Raw genomic sequence first — 21,458 nt, forward strand, 5'->3', positions numbered from 1 at the left:
AGAGGACAGTCTTTCCTTCTGTTGTGCGTAAGGTCGTTATGGGTTGGAATCAACTTGATGGCACCTAACAACAACATTTTCAGACTCAAGGTCTTGAAAATCCATATGCTGGTATGAGGAAGATTCTTCGTGAGTGTGCCAAAATCCCAATTCCTTAGAGAAGGGAATACGCAAAGTGCCATTGGCAGGGTGCCTCCTGCCTTTTCTGGGTAATGGAAGCAACTGGGAAAAGAGATACAACATCCACCTAAGAATCCTACCTACACTCTACACCCAAGTGAAATCTGAGTCCTGCAGCAAGCTCAGTAAATGTGGTGAAGAAACCTTTTCTGCAGAGACTAAGCTACTCATAAAAGACAGCAAGAAAACTATTCTGGAAGAGTTTGCTGTTTTCAAAAACCACCAGAGGGAAGTGCAACTGAAAAACGCATGCTTTGCTAGGGGTCTTTGATTCACTGAAGCTGGTCGCAAATATAGGAAAGAGGATGGAGAAGCGCAGTCACTGCTCATGTATGAGGACAGCATTGTTATGAAGAGAGTGAAGGGCTAACCTCAAACGAATGTAGTAAGGCCAATTCTTCTCTGTGTTTGACAACCACTGGTGCATTTCAATTCCTTTAATCAAACAGTGATATTCAAAGCAGTATAGCGAATTCAACAAACCTAGTGGCATAGTGGTTATGTGCTAGACTGTGATCCAAAAGTTAAATAGTTCAAAATCACCAGCAGCTCTGTGGAAGAGAATTATAAATAGTTACAATCCCAGAAACTCACCAGGGCAGCTCTTCCCGTGAGCTGGCATTGACCTGATGACAGTGAATTTACCTTCTGGTTATAGTGACTACAGAAGGGACAAATAAAGGAGACTAACCAGCTGTCCAGCACGGTAGATGGAGAAGAGCCTCAGGAGAGGGAAAAGAGCCTTTAACAAATTGGTGATGAGCATATCAACAATTAGGGTGCTGGGACTAGGGAATGGCTGCATGTTCCTGCCTGACAATTGAAATTCCATGTCAGCTCTGTCCTGAAACTAAATGGCAGTGACAACTGGGCTAAGAACAAACAGGGGGAGTGCACAGAGAATACTGAGAAATGATATGAGGAAAAATTCCAGCCATGACCAAACATCTCCATGTAGTGGTAAATCACTAATAATTTATATATACCTACTGAAGTGCAGGCATAAATCCCTGGTAAGATAAGAAGAGACTAAGCCAGAATATGCAACCATGTCAAGTGCAGCAGGAGAAAATTCTATTAACAATAGATGGCTCCCCCTCTGACTTCTGCCCTGTTCTCTGAGCCCTCTCTTCTGGACCAAGTCCTTGTTCTTCAATGCATTTCCTCTCCTTCTGTCTGTATTTGTGCATCCAGCTTTGAGATTGTACAGATACCCAGGATGGAGCCCTTGTTTCCCCTGGTATGATCCTGAAGGAGGATTTTGACACTGCTGGCCAACTCTTCCCCATACAAACTCTCAACTCACAGAGAGAAGCGTCTCAACATCTCTCATCATGTCTCAGCTCTGTTGACAGCTGTCCTGACTCCTGCCTATGCCTGGCCTTTGCCACGGACCTGTTCCTCAGAGGCTGACCACTGAACTCACCACGGGGGCCACACTGAGCATGGCATCTTGACGTTTTTGATTAATGAGAGTTTATTTGGTTTGTAGCAATATATATTCTTTTTTATTATCATATATGAATATTCAGGCAAAATGTGTTCTCTCTGTGCTTGATCTGAATCTTGCCACTGGCTCATCATCACCTGATCCCTAAGTCTTTAGATTGGAGCCTGCACTGTAACATAATTCCTGTCAAACTTGGAATTCCTTAACTCCTGAAATTTGTGAGACCACAACCTGCTCTTCATTTAGCTGACCGTGGTTTCACAGCCTCTGCAGGTTTGTGAGCCAGAAGAAGGAAGCATCCAGCCTGGCAACCAACTTATAGACTTGACACTTAGTAATCTCTATGATGACTTGAATCATTTCCTTGAAATACAATTTTCATTCTGTGCACACACCCACACACATGCTTGCTTTTGTGTGATTGTGTGGGTTGGTGTGTGTTTTACTGGTTTTATGTTCCTAGAAGACCCAAACTAAGAGATATAATACTTAAATATGTATATTATTTATTATTGCATTTTTATTCCTCTTTTGTTTCTTAAAATACTTTCTGCAGCTAAAGGTACACGGTTAAAATTTGACTTGCACTATCTGATAATAGGTCATTTTGTTGGAAAGCATAAATAAAACATACTAAGCTATTTTTCTGTGTTTTGTTTAGCTAAATAAAACAAGAAAAAGACATTTGAAGAAGGACTGTGGCATGACAATCTATTTTCTTTTCCCAGAGAAGGCAACTTTTTATTTCAACTTTTTTTTGAACTAAGAGAATCACGTTTATTTTGCTTAATCATCACAGACATAGTGATCAGCTTTTGACAAGTTAACATAGTTTGTACTTAGTATTGATCTTCTCTCCAGTTCTCTCTTTTCAGTTTTTTATTATTATTATATTGGGGGCTCCTACATCTCTTATCACAATCCATACATACATCCACTGTGACGAGCACATTTGTACATATGCTGCCATCATTATATTCAAAACATTTTCTTTCTACTGAATCCTTGGTATCAGCTTCTCATTTTTTGTCTCCCTCCCCTCCCTTTCCTCCCTCATGAACCCTTGATAATTTATCATTTATTTTTAGTTTTCATATCTTACATTGACTGATGTATCCTTTCACCTACTTTTCTCTGTCCATCCCCTGGGAGCGGGTTATATGTAGATCATTGTGCTCGGTTTTCCCTTTCTCCTCTCACCTTCCCCTTTCCCTCCTGGTATTGCTAATACCATTGCAGTGTCTGAGCAGTTTGGCTGTCCTGCATTCCCTGTGTTTCCAGCTCTTATCTGTACCAGTGTACTGCTCTGGTCCAGCAGGATTTGTAAGGTAGAATTGGGGTCATTATAGTGGGGGGCAGGTGGGAGGATGAAGCATTGAAGAGCAAAGGGAAAGTTGTATGTTTCCTTGGTCCTATACTGCACTCTGGCTTGCTCTCCTCTTCTTTGTGACCCTTCTGTAAGGGGTTGTCCAAGTGTCTACAGATGGGCTTTGGGTCTCCACTCTGCACTACCCCTCATTCACACTAATATGATTTTTTGTTCTGGGTCTTTGATGCCTGATACCTGATCCCTTCGGCATCTTATGAGCAAACAGGCTGGTGTACTTCTTCCATGTTGACTTTGCTGCTTCTCAGATAGATGGCTGCTTGCTTATCTTCAATCCTTTAAGACCCCAGATGCTATATCTTTTGATAGCTGGAAATCATCAGCTTTCTTCACCACATTTTCTTATGAACCCATTTTGTCTTCAGCGATCATATTGGTAAAGTGAGCATCACGGAATGCCAGGTTATTAGAATAAAGTGTTATTTCATTGAGGAAGTATTTGAGTAGAGGTGCAATGTCCATTTGCTACCTTAATACTTAACATATAAATATATGTACATAGATCTATTTCCCTATTGTTATATATAAATATATTTACATATGTACATGCCTGCATTTAGACCTCTATAAATGTTCTTTGTCTCCTAGTTCTTTCCTCCATTTCCTTTTACTTTCCTCTTGTCCTACTATCATGTTCAGTCTACATTAGCATTTCATTAATTCCTCTCAGTTACCTAACCCTTGATCAAGCCCCACCAGGCATCCATACCCTCCTCACCATTGATTTTAGATCACTCGTTATTCCCTTGTCTCTGGGTTGGTTGACACCACCCCCCTTCCTTTTCTCTTCCTTCTCCTCTCCCATGTCCCCTTGGAACCTTCATTTCCAATGTTTTGTCCTCTGAATTGTTTATCCCACCTATCTTTCTACATGGACATGGAGAGACAATAATAAACACAAAAATAATACAGAGACAAACAAAGCAACAAAACAAAACAAACAGCAATAACAACAATAAAATAAAACCAAAGACAAAAAAAGAAAAACCTATAAATAGTTTCAGGTCTGTTTGTTTGAACTTAATGAATGCTTTCCCATTGAGTTTTATGGGGTGCAAGTCCTATTTTTGGTATTACCCAGGGACTTTATTGCTTTGCCCCCTTTGGTGCTCTGTTGAACTCTCTTACAGTTTCACCCCGGTGTGGTAGGGTCAGACACAATCCCTACATTGTGTCTCCAATGCTGTCCCCCATACCACTATGGGTCAGTGAGGGACGTCATATCTCATGGTGGGGCTAGACCTCTGGACCTCTCTGTGCACTGGTGCTGTGATGTGGAATATCATCTCTGGGGCTTGGTTGACCAGACTGTATTCCACTCACTCCTTCCCTCTTCCTTTGCTCCTATGTGCTCTGATTATACATGTCCCTCTCCCTGAGCTGTAGCTTCAGTACTGTCCTCTTTATTTTTTTAAATAGCAAATGTTTAGGATCAAATGTTTCAAATCAGATTTCCTATCTTTAATTTATTGATTTATTTATTATCATTTTATTAGGTGATTTTACATATATTATAACAATCCATAATTCAATTAGATCAAGAATAGTTGTAAAATTGCTGCCATCATCATTTTTCAAATATTTTCTCTCTACTCAAACTCTTTGGTATCAGCTCCCTTTATCCCCTCCCTACCCTACCAGCCCCATGAACCCTTAATATTTTATATACTGATATTATTTTTGCTTTGTCTTACACCTTTCAATGTCTCCATTCCCCTACAATTCTGTTATTCATTTCCCTCCAGTGGGGTTATATGGTCATCACTGTTATCAGTTTCTCCTCTCCTCCCCCTCTTCCTGTACTCTCAGGGTCCCCTGTTACCATTTCTGAGAGGTTTAATTATCTTGGGTTCTGTGCATCAAGCGATCTTAATTATACAAATGAATATACACAAGTCTAACAAGATTAGTCAGGTAAAACTAAAGCCATAATAGTGATGGGAAGAAATATTAAAGAACTAGAGGATAGTTACATGTTACATCAATAATATACTACATCTGGATGTACAAAGATCCCTTATGTTTGTCCTTTCTGTGAGGGACTGTCCAATTATCTTGCAGGTGGTTCAGGGGTCATCACCTTGTCTACTCTACTCCATGTTAATTTGATTACTTGTTTTTGAACTTTGAACGCCTGTTGCTGTCGACACTTTATGATCAAAAAGCTGGTGTGCTTCTTCTTTGTGGACATTGTTGCTCTCCTGCTAGATAGCTGCTTGTTCAGCTTTTAGGACACTCATATCTTGTGATTAAGAAGAAAAGTGAAGTTTGTTTGGGAGGAAAAGTGATGAGATTATGAGAATAGCACTAAAAAATATTTTTAGACCCTACAAAAATTGAACAAAGAGAAAAGAAAGTAAACAAAGATAATCTACTGGTTTCTAATTATAGTTCTACAAAAGTGAGAGAATTATGAATCCTATATATACAATTGATTACGAAAACGTATTTCAATATATACCTTCATGTTGGTCTTTGGACAATATTCATACTGAAAATAGTGCTCTACAGCATACCCTAGAGACAGGATGGTGTGTCTTGGATCATTGAATGCACAATTCAAATTATTATTATGTAATGCTTCCATAAGTATGGCATTCCTAAGAGGTAAATGGATTCTATCAGGGTGCTCAGCTGTCATTCAGTGTACCAAAATGAGAACGCAAATAGAGCTTCATTGCTCTGGAATAGTTTTACTCTCCTGGGTAAGTCCCAGAAACTAATTTGCTCACAGTGGGACTAGATGATCATTGTGACACTTTTGTCTTGATTTCTTTTTATTTAAGGATGTTTGATCAAAATTACTACTTATGTGCTTATGAAAACAAAGCAAACGCTGAAATATAAATAGAAACCCTACACATAATATATGAAATAGATGTGGTTAAAATTTTAGTTTATATTTTTCTGATTCATTTATTTTATTTTTATCTGTACTTATTATTAGAAGAGTTCATCAGGCAATATTAAATTGTTTGTGTAGAGTATTGCTTTGGGGATGTAAAAAACAACATAAGATTTATGAACAAAATTGGCGATCATCTGAAATTTTGGGTTGACAATGTGGATGCATAAATAAATCCAAAGATCTACTAGCTTTAACCTTAGTGTTATTTTGCCATTTCAAGTGAAGAAACATTGTAATTGATAGAATAATTTTAACACTTGGCATGTTAACATTTTCTGTCTAATCACAACCTATTTATTCATGTAATATTGTGTTCCTAATTTTATGAGGCAGAAAATCTTTAAGTACTGAGACTATATGTCTTTTTCTTTGAGGGGCAAATAAAGCAGAATGGAATAGCTTCTTGTAGCTTTTAATAATGTTTCCAGGTCCTTTCTGCTCAAAATGAATGGACAAAATTAGCATACATAAAATAACTACTATGAAATATGCTCTATCTTATTCAAGTATAACTTCATATTTAACTATCAAAGATGTTTAGAAGTAGGTTAAACCTCCACACTCGATTATTTCTTTTCTTTATTTTTCTTTAGGTATACTCTCCTGATGATCAGGAAAAATTATGATGGTGAAGATAGATTATTATGAAAAAAAACCCTTGAGCATATATGTATGATCTACAAGATGCATGTACTTTATGAGGATTTGATAAAAGGATGTATAGAGCACTTTGTTGTTAAGCACTTTTGCGTTGGCTTTGGCTCATAGCAACCATATATACTACAGACAAATCCTGTCTGCTCCCCAACCATTGTTGTGGAAACTATGTCAATATATCTCATTGAGGTCCTTCCTTAAAAGGAAAAAAAATCTTTATAAAGCATATGGGTCCATAAAATAGCATTTAAATTAGTTGTCATATCAAATTGGACAGAGCAAAGCTCACAAAACCGTATTGATCACTTTTAATAGCTGATTGTGAGCACATAGACACCAAGATGGAAGGTGAATTTTTGCTTGGAGACACAAATCCTTACTTTCGTTTATTTGAATAATGATTGCTTGAGAGATAAGCTTTAGAATTATTTATGAGTACTTTAATTTGTCTATAATAACATTTTTATTGAGATAATGATGTTATAATTTTTGCCGTATGTGATCTTTTGTTATGTATTTCATATTACTTTAATTTCATACAAGAATTAAACACTTCATTGATTCTTGGAATCTCCTGTAAATTGATTTTAAAATTAGTATTCTCAAGATTTATTTATCACCAAATGGAATAAAAGAACTTTGTGAATAACATATAAAAGTGATGGTTTATTGAAACACATTTAAAAGTACTCAATATCAGTCAGAAAAGCTCATAAAATCATAGTAACTGGAGACATATGGAAAGCATTGTTCTAGTAAATAATTCTAAATCAACATTTATTTTTCTACTTGCTAATCTCCATTGCTACACTATAGAGTAAAGCAACTTTCTTTTCTATTACCCTAATTTTAACTGATAATAAACCCAAAAGTAGATTGTAAATTTTGAGAGTCTACCTTTTCACTCTGATGTTTAATCAAAATCATTACATGTTGATTTCAACCTATCCTTAGTGGGTACTTGTAGCGAAATAATGATCTCCTTAAAATGTCTTACTTTAAATAGCTACTTTTACTTTTCACTAATTCTACAGTTCCACCAATAAATACCATTTCTACTTACTAAGTAGAAACAATGTGTGTTTACAGCTAAATGAGTTTAGTTTGCACACTAAACATAAATTTAAATGTATGGTGACATTATTTTAAATCCTGCATAAGAATAAGAATCAATGCTATCATAAATGAAATGAATATAATTACTCCATAATATGTATTTGAATATATTTTAACTATTATAGCAGTACCCAATTATATATTGTTAATAAATAATTTTATTGGGGCCTCTTACACCTCTTATAACAATCCATACATGCATTGTATCAAGCACACTTGTACATATGTTGCCATCATCCTTTTTAATACATTTTCTTTCTACTTGAGCCCTTGTATCAGCTCCTCTTTTTTCTCCCCCACCCCACCACCCACCCTCATGAACCCTTGATACATTATAAATTATTATTATTTTCATATCGTACCCCATCCTCTGTCTCCCTTCCCCCCATGTTACTGGTGTTCGTCACCCTGTGGGTGGGGGAATGTGTCGATCATTGTAATAAGTTCCCTCTTCTCCCCCTTTGTCCCCCCACATCCCCCCTACACTCACAGTTATCAGTATTCCTATTACTGTTCCTGGGGAGTTTGTCTGTCCTGGGTTCCATGTATTAAGACATCTTATCTGTACTAGTGTTCATGCTCTGGGCTAGCCAGATTTGTAAGGTAGAAATGGGGTCATAATAGTGGAGGGAGGAAGTATTAAAAAAACTAGATGAATGTTGTATATTTCAATGGTGCTATACTGCACCCTGGCTGGCTCAACCCTTCCTTGTGACCATTCTGTGAGGGGATGTCCAGTTGTCTACAGATGGACTTTGGGTCTCCATTCCAGGCACCCTCATTCACATCAATATGATTGTTTGTTTTGGGTCTTCTGATGCCCAATACCTGATCCTGTCAATGCCTCGTGATCATGCAGGCTAGTGGCTTCTTCCATGTGGGGTTTGTTGCCAGATGGCTGCTTGTTTATCTTCCAAGCCTTTAAGAAGCCACACACTATATCTTTTAATAGCTGGACACCATCAGCTTTCTTCACCACATTCACTTATGCACCCATATTGTCTTCAGGATTCTTGTCATTGTGTCAGGAAGCTGAGCATCATGAAATGCCCGGTCATTAAACCAAAGTCTTCTTGCATTGGAGGAGTATTTGCATATAGTCCCAATGTCCACCTGTTACCTTAATACTTAACATCTAAATATATGTACATAGACCTATATCCCTATCTTTATATATAAACATATTGATATATGTATGTGTCTGTATATATACCTCTATAAATGTCTTTTTGCCTCCTATTTCTTTCCTCAAATTTCTTTTATTTTCCTCCTGTCCCATTATCATGTTCGACCTTCATTGGTCTCCCAGTAATTCCTCTCAGCTACATTGCACTTATCAACTCCTACCGGGCATTCTTTGCCCTCTTTGCCATCAATTTTAAATCACTTGTTTCCTTGTCCCTGAGTTCGTTAGTTCCCCACTTCCTTTCCCCAAACTTTCCCTCTCCCATTGCCCCCACAAACCTTCAGTCCTGTTGTTTTCTCCTTAGTGTTATTTATCCTATCTATCATATACAGTAGACATTTTTAAAAGGGTAGATCCAGGTCTGTTTATTGAACCTTATGAGTGTTTTTTGGTTTGAGTCTGATGAGGTGCCATGCCTTGTCTATTTTGGGTATTCCCTGGGGACTTTATTGCTTCTCTCCTTTTGCTGTTCTGTTGTGCTCCCTTCCTGTTTCCCATGGGGGGAAGGGGAGATGGGGAAGGAGTGGTGGGTGTCAGACCAGGCACAGTTCTCACACTCTGCCTCCAATGCTGTCCCCCATAGCTCTATGGGACATCGTGTCTGGTAATTTCATAAACTTTATCTTGTTACTTTTTGCATTTTCTTTTATTGTGTTATTTAAGTATATTGTGTTTTAAACCAAAGGAGGTATAAATAAAGTACATATATCTTCCTTCCAAAACTATATATTAAAAACAATAATTAATTCAACTTTTATTTTATTGGGTTTTTCAATGGATTAATTTATTGCCAAATAAAATTCGTATTGACTTCAATCACAATTATTAGCCATCACAACTGTCAAGGCATGATATATGCAATGCAAAATCTATTTAGATACTTACGAATATTTTGTTACCTGCTCTCTAGAATGTTGCTAATTATATTGTATTCTTAAAAATTCTATGACTCTGAGAGTCTGACTGTTAAATAAATCATGTTTCCCCTACTGATATGGTGCCCAGATTTCCTACCACACAGCACGTGTACATTAGATTGTAGTATATAAACGCATCTAGTTCCGCCTCTCCTAAAAATCAGCCTGTTGTGTTATCTGCCTATTCTGATGTATAAATACAGTGATCTATTTGCATCTTAGAATCTGCACTCCCTGACAATTTGCTTGTTTTTTGTTTGTTTTGGTGTGTATGTTGTATTTTTAAGAACCTATGATTAAGGAAACAAAGTGTAAGGACATTTGTAGGTGAAATATTAATACACATTCTTAACCTTATTTGATCTCTAGATTCAGAAAGTACTTCAAAATTGATCATTAGAGCATGGGATAAATAGCGCTTCAGAAACTTTTAGTGTTATTAAATAATTTTACATTTTGATTTAGGATGTTTATCCTTAGTGAAAATGTGATTTTATAAGACGCGATTTTATGATTTTTTATTATTACATTTGCAATAAATTTTAAATTGTTTTCATTTAAAAATGCATAGCGTTGAATTATTAAATCTAAAGACATTTTACATATTAAAACATTGTATTGAATATTTGATAAGAATATGATTGGTGATATATACTTACCTTTCCAGTAGATGGTAGTACAGATGTTCATAAGAGAACATTCATTCAGTAAAATATACATTTCATTTAAAGACAGGTATTTTCAGAATGTCAAATTGTATATTTTAAAAGTATATATTTATAATATATATAAAATAAATATATACTTTTAAAATATACAATATAGTTAAAATTATATATATATATATATTAAAAACTCTTAATTTTAAGTATTAAATGAATTAAGAGAAATGGGAAAATTTAAAAATATTGGATGTGCAATTTAAAATTCAAAGTTTAATAAATGAGGTTGAGTGTGTTTGTGGCTGTGTGTGTGCATGTGTGAGTATAAATTGGTTTTCATTGAAATAAACCAAGAAATATGTAAAATCATATATCAACCTGCTTGGCACTGATTTTTAATATATGCATGTATTTATCACTGTTGATCCAAGCACTTATATGATCTAAATATCCTTTCAATGTTATACTTGTAGTCAATGCAAACTAAAAACATATGCCAACTGTATGTCTTGTTGTCATTGTTAAAATGTATATGATAGTTTCTTATTCTCTAGATAATTCAATGCAAATACTTTCTCTTTAATTTTGCTTGTGTCTGTAGTTTTCCCTGATTTTTAACAAATCTTAATATCAGTCCATGCTGCAAGTCAATATTACATCAAAGGAAATATTAAAAATCCCGGCCCCACCACCGGGACACAGCATTCCTCGCTGACCCATAGCAACCTGAGAGACAACACTAGAGACACACAGCGGAAATTGTGCCTACTCTGAGCTCACAATGCCGAAGCCAGCCACCAGGGCCATGCAGAAGAGCAGCGGGGGAAGCAGAGCAATGAAGTCCCCAGGGATAGATGTGGAGCCAGGGCATGGCACCCCATCAGACTCAACTGGTAAGCACTGGTAAAGGACTACAAATAGACCCTGAAATATTATAGGGGGTTTTGTTGTTATTGGTGTTATTGTGGCAATTGTTTTATTTTCTATTGCTTCGTTGTACTCGATCTTGGGATGGTGCATATTGTTGTCACGGTATGTCTACCTGGAAGGGATAGGCAGGATAAACAAGCCAGAAGAGAGAACAATGGGATGACAATTCCTGGGGACATGGAAGAGGGAGTGTCAAGGGAAAGGAAGTGGGTGTTAACAAACCCCAGGACAAGGGAACAACAAGTGATCTAAAATGAGTGGCAAGGAGGGTGTAGGAGGTCTGGCAGGGCTGGATCAAGGACAATGTAACTGAGAGGAATTCCTGAAACCCAAATGAAGACTGAACATGATAGTTGGACAAAAGGAGAGTATGAAGAAATATAGGAAAGAACTTCGAGGCTAGGGGTAGTTATAGAGATTTAAATACAGTCATACACAGATGTAAATGTATTTATATATGATTAGGGTGAAATAGATCTGTGTACATATATTTATAGGTTTAGGTTTAAGGAAACAGATGGACAGTAGGACCCTACTCAAGTACTCCCTCAACACAAGAACACTTTTTTCTAATAATTCGGCAGCCTGAGATGCTCACTTTCCTGGCACTATCACTGAAGACAATGGGTGCACAAGCAAATGTGAAGAGAGCTGATGGTGCCTGGCTATCAAAAGATATAGAATCTGAGCTCTTAAAGGCCTGAAGATAAAAAAGTGGCCATCCACCTGAGAGACAACAAAGCCCACATGGAAGAAGCACATCAGCCTGTCCTGACTAAATCGCTGAAGACAAAGTGGGTACATAAGCAAATGTGGGGAAGAAAGTTGATGGTGCCTGGCTATGAAAAGATATAGAGTCTAGGGTCTTAATGGCTTGGAGATAAACAGGTGGACATCTATCTGAGAAGCAACAAAGCCCACGTGGAAGAAGTACAGCAGCTTGTGAGATCACAAGATATCATAGGGATCAGGTATCGGACATCAACAACATAAAATGTCATAGCATTGCGAATGAGGGGGGTGCACAATGGGGACCCAGGGCCCATCTGTGGGAAATTGGACATCCCCTTGCAAAAGGGCCATGGGGAGAAGATAAGCCAGTCACAGTGCAGTATAGCAATGAAGAAGCATACAATTTTCATATAGTTCTTGAATGCTTCCTCCCCCCACTATCATGATCCCAATTCTACCTGGTTGGACAGGAGGATGTACACTAGTACAGATAGGAAATGGAAACACAGGGAATCCAGGACAGATGAACCCCTCAAGACCAGTGGTGAGAGTGGTGATACTGGGAGAGTGGAGGGAAGGTGTGGGAGAAAGGGGGAACAGAGTACAAGGATCCACATATAACCTCCACCCTGGGGGACAGACAGTAGGGAAGTGGGTGAAGGGAGACATCAGACCATGTAAGATATGACAAAATAATAATACATTATAAATTATCAAGGGTTCATGAGGGAGGAGGGAGCAGGGTGGGAGAGGGAAAAATGAGGAGCTGATACCAAGGGCTCAAGTAGAAAGCAAATGTTTTGAGAGTGATAAGGGAAACAAATGTACAAAAGTGTTTGACACAATGTATATATGTATAGATTTTGAAAGAAGTTATACAAGCCCCCAATAACATGATTAAAATAAAAGATTAAAAACAAATCGTATGAATAGATTGTAAAGAGAAAGAGAACGTGATCAGAGTTTGGGAAGAACTTAACACTAAACAAAAGCTAGAATGAGGACATAATATTAAAGAGATTTTCTTAGGAGTTTTGAAAAGCAGTGTTCCTTATAAGTTTTTAATAAGAGTCTCTTGGCTTTGCTGTTTACAAATATTCCCAGCTTAGTTTGTTTACCATTTCAGTGCACAGCACTAGTTAACTTCATTTCTTAGTGTGGCATAGCCTTTTATAGTCAATAGTGTTTAATTAGGCCCCAGTAGGATAAGTTTAGTCATTTTTTAAAAATGCCTGAATTCGATTCTGCCCTGTCATGTACACCCATGTGCCCTGCAGTAAGTAAGAGCAAGTGGGCCATTTGCAGTGATGTGCACACAAAGCAGGTGGGTCGTATGATCTGATGTTTGGGAAATATAATAACATCTTTGGGGGAAGGCCAGCTTGAAACACACAAAGATGGTCACCCTTGCTGATCTTTATATAATAAATTGACATGCAAGGAGGTTCATAACAGACCTCAGCCTTACAATAACCCTTTTAAGAAGGTCACATGAGTACTTTTGCACACGATGAAAGCCAACTCTGGCTTAACTCTGCAAACATTTCTTATCATAACAGTAATTTTCAATTATTCAGGTGGTGTTTTGATCCAATGTATTGTATTTTTTCTGACCATCTCTCTTTCATATGGATGACTTTTACTGAACATTGTTATGTAGAATACTGTATATAATTACACACCTCTTATTGTTAGGAAATTATTGCCTCTTAATTTTAGGCACTTGATATTCTAGTGTAAAAGGCAATTTTCAGTTAGTTCTCAAGATTTCTGACTGCTTACTTATTCTGTTAGTCTGGGTAAATTAGGGAAACAAATCTACAGAAACTCATGTATAAGAGATAGTTTTATATAAAGGGTAAGTGTACATTAAGAAAGCATCCCAACCCAGTGCTGTCCAAGCCCATAAGTCCAACATTAGCCCATATGTCTGACACCAATCTACAAAGTCCTCCCCAGTCTCACAAAAAAATATGCAGCGATGCTGACTGCAGGAGAAAAGCCGAATCAGTGAGTGTGTAAGCATCTCAGCACAGGCAGGGGTCTCCACAAGACTGCTCCAGCACCTAGTGCTACACCAGGGTATGTCCATGTGACTTCTCCTCAGGGGTATCTCACAAGAAGTGATCCTTGCAAGCTGAAACAGAGTTCTGACTAAGGCATCTGCACCCTGGTCCAAGCATCAGAGAGCAAGAGACCCGAAAACGCATAAGGCGATGCTGACAGGCATTTATCTCTCCACCCTTCAGTTAACCCCACATGTTTGTGCTAGGTTGGCACAATAAACATTAACTATTTCACTTATTTTTCTTGTTTAAGTTACAAAAATTAAAAGAAAACTTACAGAACATTATTATGTATAATATGTAAAATAAAATTTTGTTTGATTGAAGGAGAACGTTAGTGAGAGAATAAAAGAATTCCCTACCCATCACTTTCTTCCATATTCCATTTGTCAGAGAAAGCTCAGGAACTACTGCAAAATCAAACAAATAACAACAAAAGGAGAATATATTATGCCATTCTTTTAAAGGATATGAACTTGAAAATACAATTTTAATAATATGAATACATAAAATGTAACCAATTTATGAAATGATCAAATCAGAGGAGGAGTGAGAACAAAGAAATTTGTATGACAGAAATTGAATATACATATATGCAACCATATTTCTCTTATCTTTTATTAAATTTGACTATGCATTCACTCTTTGAATGCTTTAAATGATATCGCTCTACAGTTTATCCTGGACAATATAGATTTAGATAGAACCACAGACACCTATATTTAAGCACTCATATAAATTCATATATAAACACACACACACACACACAATGGAGGAGGTACCACCAAAATAACAGACTTTTTTCCCCACAGCTGTGTATTTAAATTTTTCTCTTTTTTATCATTTTATTAGGGGCTCATGCAACTCTTATCACAACAATCCATACATACATTAATTGTGTAAAGCACATTTGGAAATTCATTGCCTCAACATTCTCAAAACGTTTGCTCTCCACTTAAGCCCCTGGCATCAGCTCCTCATTTTTACCCTCCCTCACTGCTCCCCACTCCCTCATGAACCCTTGATAATTTATAAATTATTATTTTGTCATATCTTGCCTGGCTGACATCCTCCTTCACCCACTTTTCTGTTGTGCATCCTCCAGGGAGGAGGTCCCATGTAGATTCTTGTAATCGGTTCCCCCTTTCCAACCAACTCTCGCTCTGCTCTCCCTGTATTACCACCCACACTACTGGTCCTGAAGGGATCATCCATCCTGGATTTCCTGTGTTTCCAATTCCTATCTGTACCAGTGTAGATCCTCTGGTCTAGTCACACTTGCAAGGTAGAATTGGGATCATAAGAGTGGGGAAGGAAGCATTTAGGAACTAGAGGAAAATTGCAGTTTTTATCGTTGCTATATCACACCCACATTGGCTCGTCTCCTCCCCGAGACCCCTCTGCAAGGGGATATTCAGTTGCCTAAAAATAGGCTTTGGATCTTCTCTTCACATTCCCCCCCTCATTTACTATGGTAAGATTTTTTGTTCTGATGATGACTAATACCTGATTCCTTTGACACCTCATGATCACACAGGCTGGTGGGCTTCTTCCTTGTGGGCTTTGTTGCTTCTGAGATAAATGGTCACTTATTTGCTGTCAAGTCTTTCAAACCCCAGACACTATATCTTTTGATAGCCGGGCACCATCAGCTTCCTTCACCACATTTGCTTATACACCCATTTGTCTTCAGTGATCATGTCATGGAGGTGAGCACACAAGGATATGATTTTTTTGTTCTTTGATGCCTGATAACTGATCGCTTCAGCACCTAGATGGCCGCTTGTTTACCTTCAACTTTTAAGACCCCAGATGCTATACCTTTTGATAGCCAGGCACTATCAGCTTTCTTCACCACATTTGCTTGTTCACCCACTTTGTCTACAGCAGTTGTATCAGGAAGGTGATCAGCATAGAATGACAATTTAATAAAAGAAAATATTGTTGCATTAAGGAAGTACTTGAGTTGAGGCCCAATGTCTACCTGCTACCTTAATACTAAACATATAAATATATGAACATAGATCTATTTCCCCATCCTCATATATAAATATATTTGCTTATGTACATGTCTTTATGCAGACCTCTATAAATGCCCCTTGCCTCCCAGCTTTTTCCTCTATTTCCCTTGACTTTCCTCCTATCCCACTATCATGTTCAGTCCCCACCAGGGTTTTAGCTATTCCTCTTTGTTACATTACCATTGAGCATGCCCTACCAGGCCTCCCATACCCACCCCACCACCAATTTGGATCACTTGTTGTTCCCTTGTCCCTGGGTTTGTTAACACCACTTCCTTTCTCCCCACTTCCCCTCCTCCCATGTCCCCCCGGAACTGTCAGATCCATTAATTTCTCCTCCAGATTGTTCATCCAGCCCATCTTATTTAGACAGACCTGCGGAGTTAAAAACATGCAAAAAAAACCAAGATAGAGCAAAACCAAGCAACAATATACAACAAAACTACAGCAACAACAAACAAATTACAAAAACAAAACACAACACAACAAGAAAGAAAAGCTATTAGATAGTTCAAGGATAAATGTTGGCCTTCAGGAGTGTTGGGTCAACAGGGCTAGGCCCCCGAAACCACCTTCAGGATTCCCTGGGGAAATCGGTGCTCCATTCCCTTGCTGTTCTGTTGCACCCCCTTAGTGTTTTGCCTCAGTGTGGCGGGATCTGATAGGGTGCAATTCCCACACTGTTTCTCCAGTGTTGTACGCTGTAGGCCTATGGGTCAGTGAGGGGCGCCATGTCTCATAGAAGGGCTGGCCATGTGGTCCTATGTGTGGAATGGGTGCTCTAATTTGGATCAATGTCCTCAAGGCCTAGTGGGCCAGGATGGGCTCACTCTGTCCTCCTCCCCCTTCATCCGCTCCCGTGTGCTCTGATCAGATATGTCACTCTCCCAGAGGTGCAGACTCAATGCCTTCTTTTGAAATAAATTTCTTCAGTGGGGGGAGAGACAGGTGTCCTCTTAGTATTTGGGATTGGGGCCAGTCCCCAAGACCTCGCCACTGGTTGCTAGCATGTTGCATTCACATTTTGGAGCACTGGGGTGAACTCTGATCCCTCTTTCCCTGTGGCGATGTAGACAATACCCTCCCCTTGGTTGGGTTAGTGCCCTGTACCCCAGCTACACATTTACATTTTTTTTCCTTTTCCCAATTCCTATTTAATTGTCTACCAGGTGTATCCCTGTATTTGTTCTCATCCCTGCCATATTACCTGGTCCTCACCCCAGGAATGTATGTATATAGTATCTTTACCCTATGCCCCTTTTGAATTTTTTTATAAGCTTACCTCAGCTGACTCATGTTGTACTTGTCATTTTGTGCCTGACTTACTTTGCTTAACATGATTTCCTCCAGTTCTTCCCATGCAGCGATGTGCTTCATACATTTATCACAGCTTTTTAGCCATGCGTATACTCCATTGTATGTATGTACCACAGTTTTTTAATCCAATCATCAGCTGGTAGGAATTTGGGTTGCTTCCAACTCCTTGCAATTGTGAACTGTGCCACAATGAACATAGGAGCAAAGATATCTGGCCTTGGTTAGTTTCTTGTCTCTTCTGGGCGTATTCCTCGGTGTGGGGGGGGGGGTCTGGGTTGTATGGTAACTCGATTTCCACCTGTTTTAGAAATCGCCAAATTGATTTCCATAGTGGCCGTACACACTTACAAGTCCACCAGCAATGGATGAGAGTTCCTGACTTCCCACAGCATCTACAGCAATTGTTGCTTTATGCATTTTTTTTAATTGGGCTACCTTTGAGGGTGTTAGGTGATACCTCATTGTTGTTTTAATTTGCATTTCACTTATGGCTAAAGATTGGGAACATTTTCTCATATGTTTGTTGGCCATTCAGATATCTGCCCCTGTTAAACTTCTGTTCAGGTCCTTTTCCCACCCTTAAGTGGGCAAATAGTATTTTTCTTTTTGGAAGTTATCAGAGTATTGTGGATTTTAGTAATAAGGCCTTTGTCTGACTTGTCATTGCTAAAGATGTTTTCCAAGTCTGTGGAATCTCATTACTCTCTGTGAATTCTTGCGATATACACAGGTGTTTTATCTTCAGTATATCCCACTTGTCAACTTGTGACTCCTCTGTGTTTGTGTCCTTCCCTATTTCTGATAGCCTATGAATTCCCTGTGCCAAAGTTATCAAGTTAGTCCCAATTCCCTCATTGATGGCCCTAATATTTTGGGGTTTAACTTCAAGGCCTCTGATCCACCTTGAGTTTAATCTTATGCATGGAGTGAGATAAAGGTCTTGCTTCATTTTTCTTCAGGTAAATAGCCATTTTTTTCCAGCACCACTTGTTAAAGAGGGCATCTGCTTCCCATTTGATATTTTTTGGGGCCTTACCAAATATCAGTTGTCTGTACGCTGGTGATTTTCTTTCTGGGTTTTCACTTGTTTTCCATTGACCTGAGTAGCTGTCATTGTATCAATACCATGCGGCTTTGACAACTGTAGCTGTATAGTATTTGCTAAAGTCAGGTAAAGCAAGCCCTCCCACTGTGTCCTTCTTCTTGAGTTTTCTGCTAATTCCTGGCTTCTTCCCTCTCCGTATGAAGTTGATAATAATTTTTCCATTTCTTTGAAGAAAGAAGAGGGTAATTGTATAGGGATTACATTAAACTTATATAGTTCCTTTGGCAGAACTGACATCTTGACTATATTGTGTCTTCCAATCCACGAGCATGGGGTATTCTTCCATTTATAGAGGTAGCTCTTGGTTTCTTGTAATAGTGTTCTGTAGTTTTCCCTGTATCAATCTTTTGTTCTGTTAGTCAGGCATATCCCTAGATATTTCAATTTGTGTTTGGCTATTGTGAAGGGTACCACCTTTTGGATCTCTTCTTCTGTGGTCTTATGTGATGTATATAAAAATTTGACAGACTTCTGTTTGTTAATCTTGTATCCTGCCACTCTGCCAAACTCCTCTATTGCTTCCAGTACACCCCTTCTGGAACATTTGGGATTGTCCATATATAAAATCATATCATCTGCCAATAACGATAGTTTCACCTCTTCCTTCTCCAGATGAATACTTTTGATGTCTCTTCTTTGCCTTATGCTGTTAGCTAAAACCTCCAGCACAATATTATATAAGGATGGGAACAAGGGGCATCCTTGTCTGGTCCTCTTTTTTCAGTGAGATTGTGTTAGTCTTTTCTCTCTTGACTACCACGTTGCCTGTTTGTTTTTTCATATATAGCATGTATTGTTTTGAGGAATTTTCCTTACATTCCTATCTTTTCAAGTGTGTTAATTGGGAATTTTTGGATGTTGTCAAAAGCTTTTTTTGCATCTATGGATATTATCATGTGGTTCTTATAGTTTTTCATGTCAATGTGATGAATAATACTAATGGTCTTTCATATGCTGAACCATCCCTGCATCCCTGGTATGAATCCCACTCTGTCATGGCGAATTGTTTGTTTAATATTCTCTTGTATTCTGTAAAGGATTTATGCATCGAAGTTCATTAGGGATATTGGTCTATAAGTCTTCATTCTTATGGGATCCTTCCCCCGTTTTGGTAGCAGAGTTATACTAGCTTCATAAAAGGTGTTCGGGAGTTTACCATCTTTTTCTACGTTCTGGAAGAGTTTGTGTAGGGTTGGTGTTAGTTCTTTCTTAAATGCTTTGTAGAATTCTCCAATGAAGCCATCTGGTCCAGGGGATTTTTTGTTGTTGGTAATCGCTTGATAACCTTGTATATTTCTTCTATGTTATGAGTCTGTTGAGATTCTTGATGTCCCTCGAGGATAGTCTAGGGAGGGATTGTTTTTCCAAGAATTTGTCCATGTCTTACAAATCGTTGAACTCATTAGGGTACAATCCTTCATAGTACTGTGGAATTATCCTTTTGATTTCATTAGGATCTGTTGTAATGTCCCCTTTTCATCCCTTATTCTTGCTATTGAATATTTTCCCTCTTTTCTTTGGTTAGGTTTTCCAGAGGTCTGTCGATTCTGTTTATCCTTTCAAAGAACCAACTGTTAGCCGCATTATTTTCCCCCATAGTTTTCTTATTTTCCCTCTCCTAAATCTCAGTCCTGATTTTTATAATTTCTTTTTTTGCTATTAGTAGGATTGTCCTGCTGACTGCTCTAGTTGTTGAAATTTTTGCCAGTATATCAATCATGAGTCTCTCTTCCTTTCTCAGGGGTGCCTGCATTGCTATCAAACTTCCTCTGATAACTGCCTTTGCTGTGACCCATAAGTTTTGATATGTCATGTGCTCATTCTTGTTGGTTTCTAGAAATTTCCTAATTTTATCTCTGATCTGTGCCTGTATGCACGCCTTTTGCCGTAGAGAGTTATCCATCCTCCAATTGTTTTCCCTTGTTTTCTTTGTCTTCCTTTTGTTGAATTCCAGCCTTATGGTGCAGTGGTCAGAGAGAGAGGGCTGTATGATATCAGTGTGCTTACATTTATGTAGATTCACCTTATGCCCCAGCATGTAGTCCATCTTCAAATAGGTGCCATGTGAGCTTGAGAAGAATTCGAATTAATTGTATTTGGATGAAAAGCTCTGTAAATATCCATCAGGTCATATTGTCTAATTGTGGTGTTTAGCTCTCTAGCCTCCTTGTTGAACTTCTTTCCCTGTGATCTATCTTTCTCAGAGAGTGGTGTGCTGAAGTCACCCACTATAATTGTAGAGTCTTTAATTTCTTTTTTAATCTTTTGGAGTGTTTTGTTGACATATTCAGCAGATCTCTCATTTGGAAAATATATGTTTAAAATACTTAGTGGTTCTTTGTATACCGTTCCCTTGAGCACTTTATACTGTCCCCCCTTATCTCTTTTTAGGGTTTGCTCTTTGAGGTCAATTTTATCCGACATTAGGTTTGCAAAAACTGCTTTTTTTGAATTGTTGTTTGCTTGCTATGCCTTTCTCTAGTCTTTGATTCTCAGTCTATTTTGTCTGTACCATTGAGATGTGTCTCCTATGGGCAGCAGATTGATGGGTTTTGTTTCTAAGCCAGTCTACTAGTTTAAGTCTTTTAATTACCTGATTTCAGATCATTGATATTCAGGGTTACTATCTTCATCTGCGGGCTCTGTGATGCCATCTTATACCTTTTGTGTTGGGTGTTTTCCTACTTTCCTTTCTCATTAGCCTGTTGTGCATGTGTGTGTTTATCATTCTTGAGATCTTTCCATCCTAAGCCAATGCTAACTTGGGGTCTGTTTTCTCTTTGTTGCCCTCTGGGTGACGTTGTTCTATGTGGTGATCTCTTAT

The 21,458-nt window shown here is 38.2% G+C and overlaps 1 pseudogene; it reads right to left on the reverse strand.

Moving 5' to 3' along the window:
* Positions 1-267: 267 nt before the first annotated feature.
* Positions 268-21,288, reverse strand: LOC142442298 (etoposide-induced protein 2.4 homolog pseudogene; annotated as a pseudogene).
* Between the last annotated feature and the right edge of the window lie 170 nt (positions 21,289-21,458).

Source organism: Tenrec ecaudatus, chromosome 3, assembly GCF_050624435.1.
Source record: "Tenrec ecaudatus isolate mTenEca1 chromosome 3, mTenEca1.hap1, whole genome shotgun sequence".
NCBI lineage: Eukaryota > Metazoa > Chordata > Mammalia > Afrosoricida > Tenrecidae > Tenrec > Tenrec ecaudatus.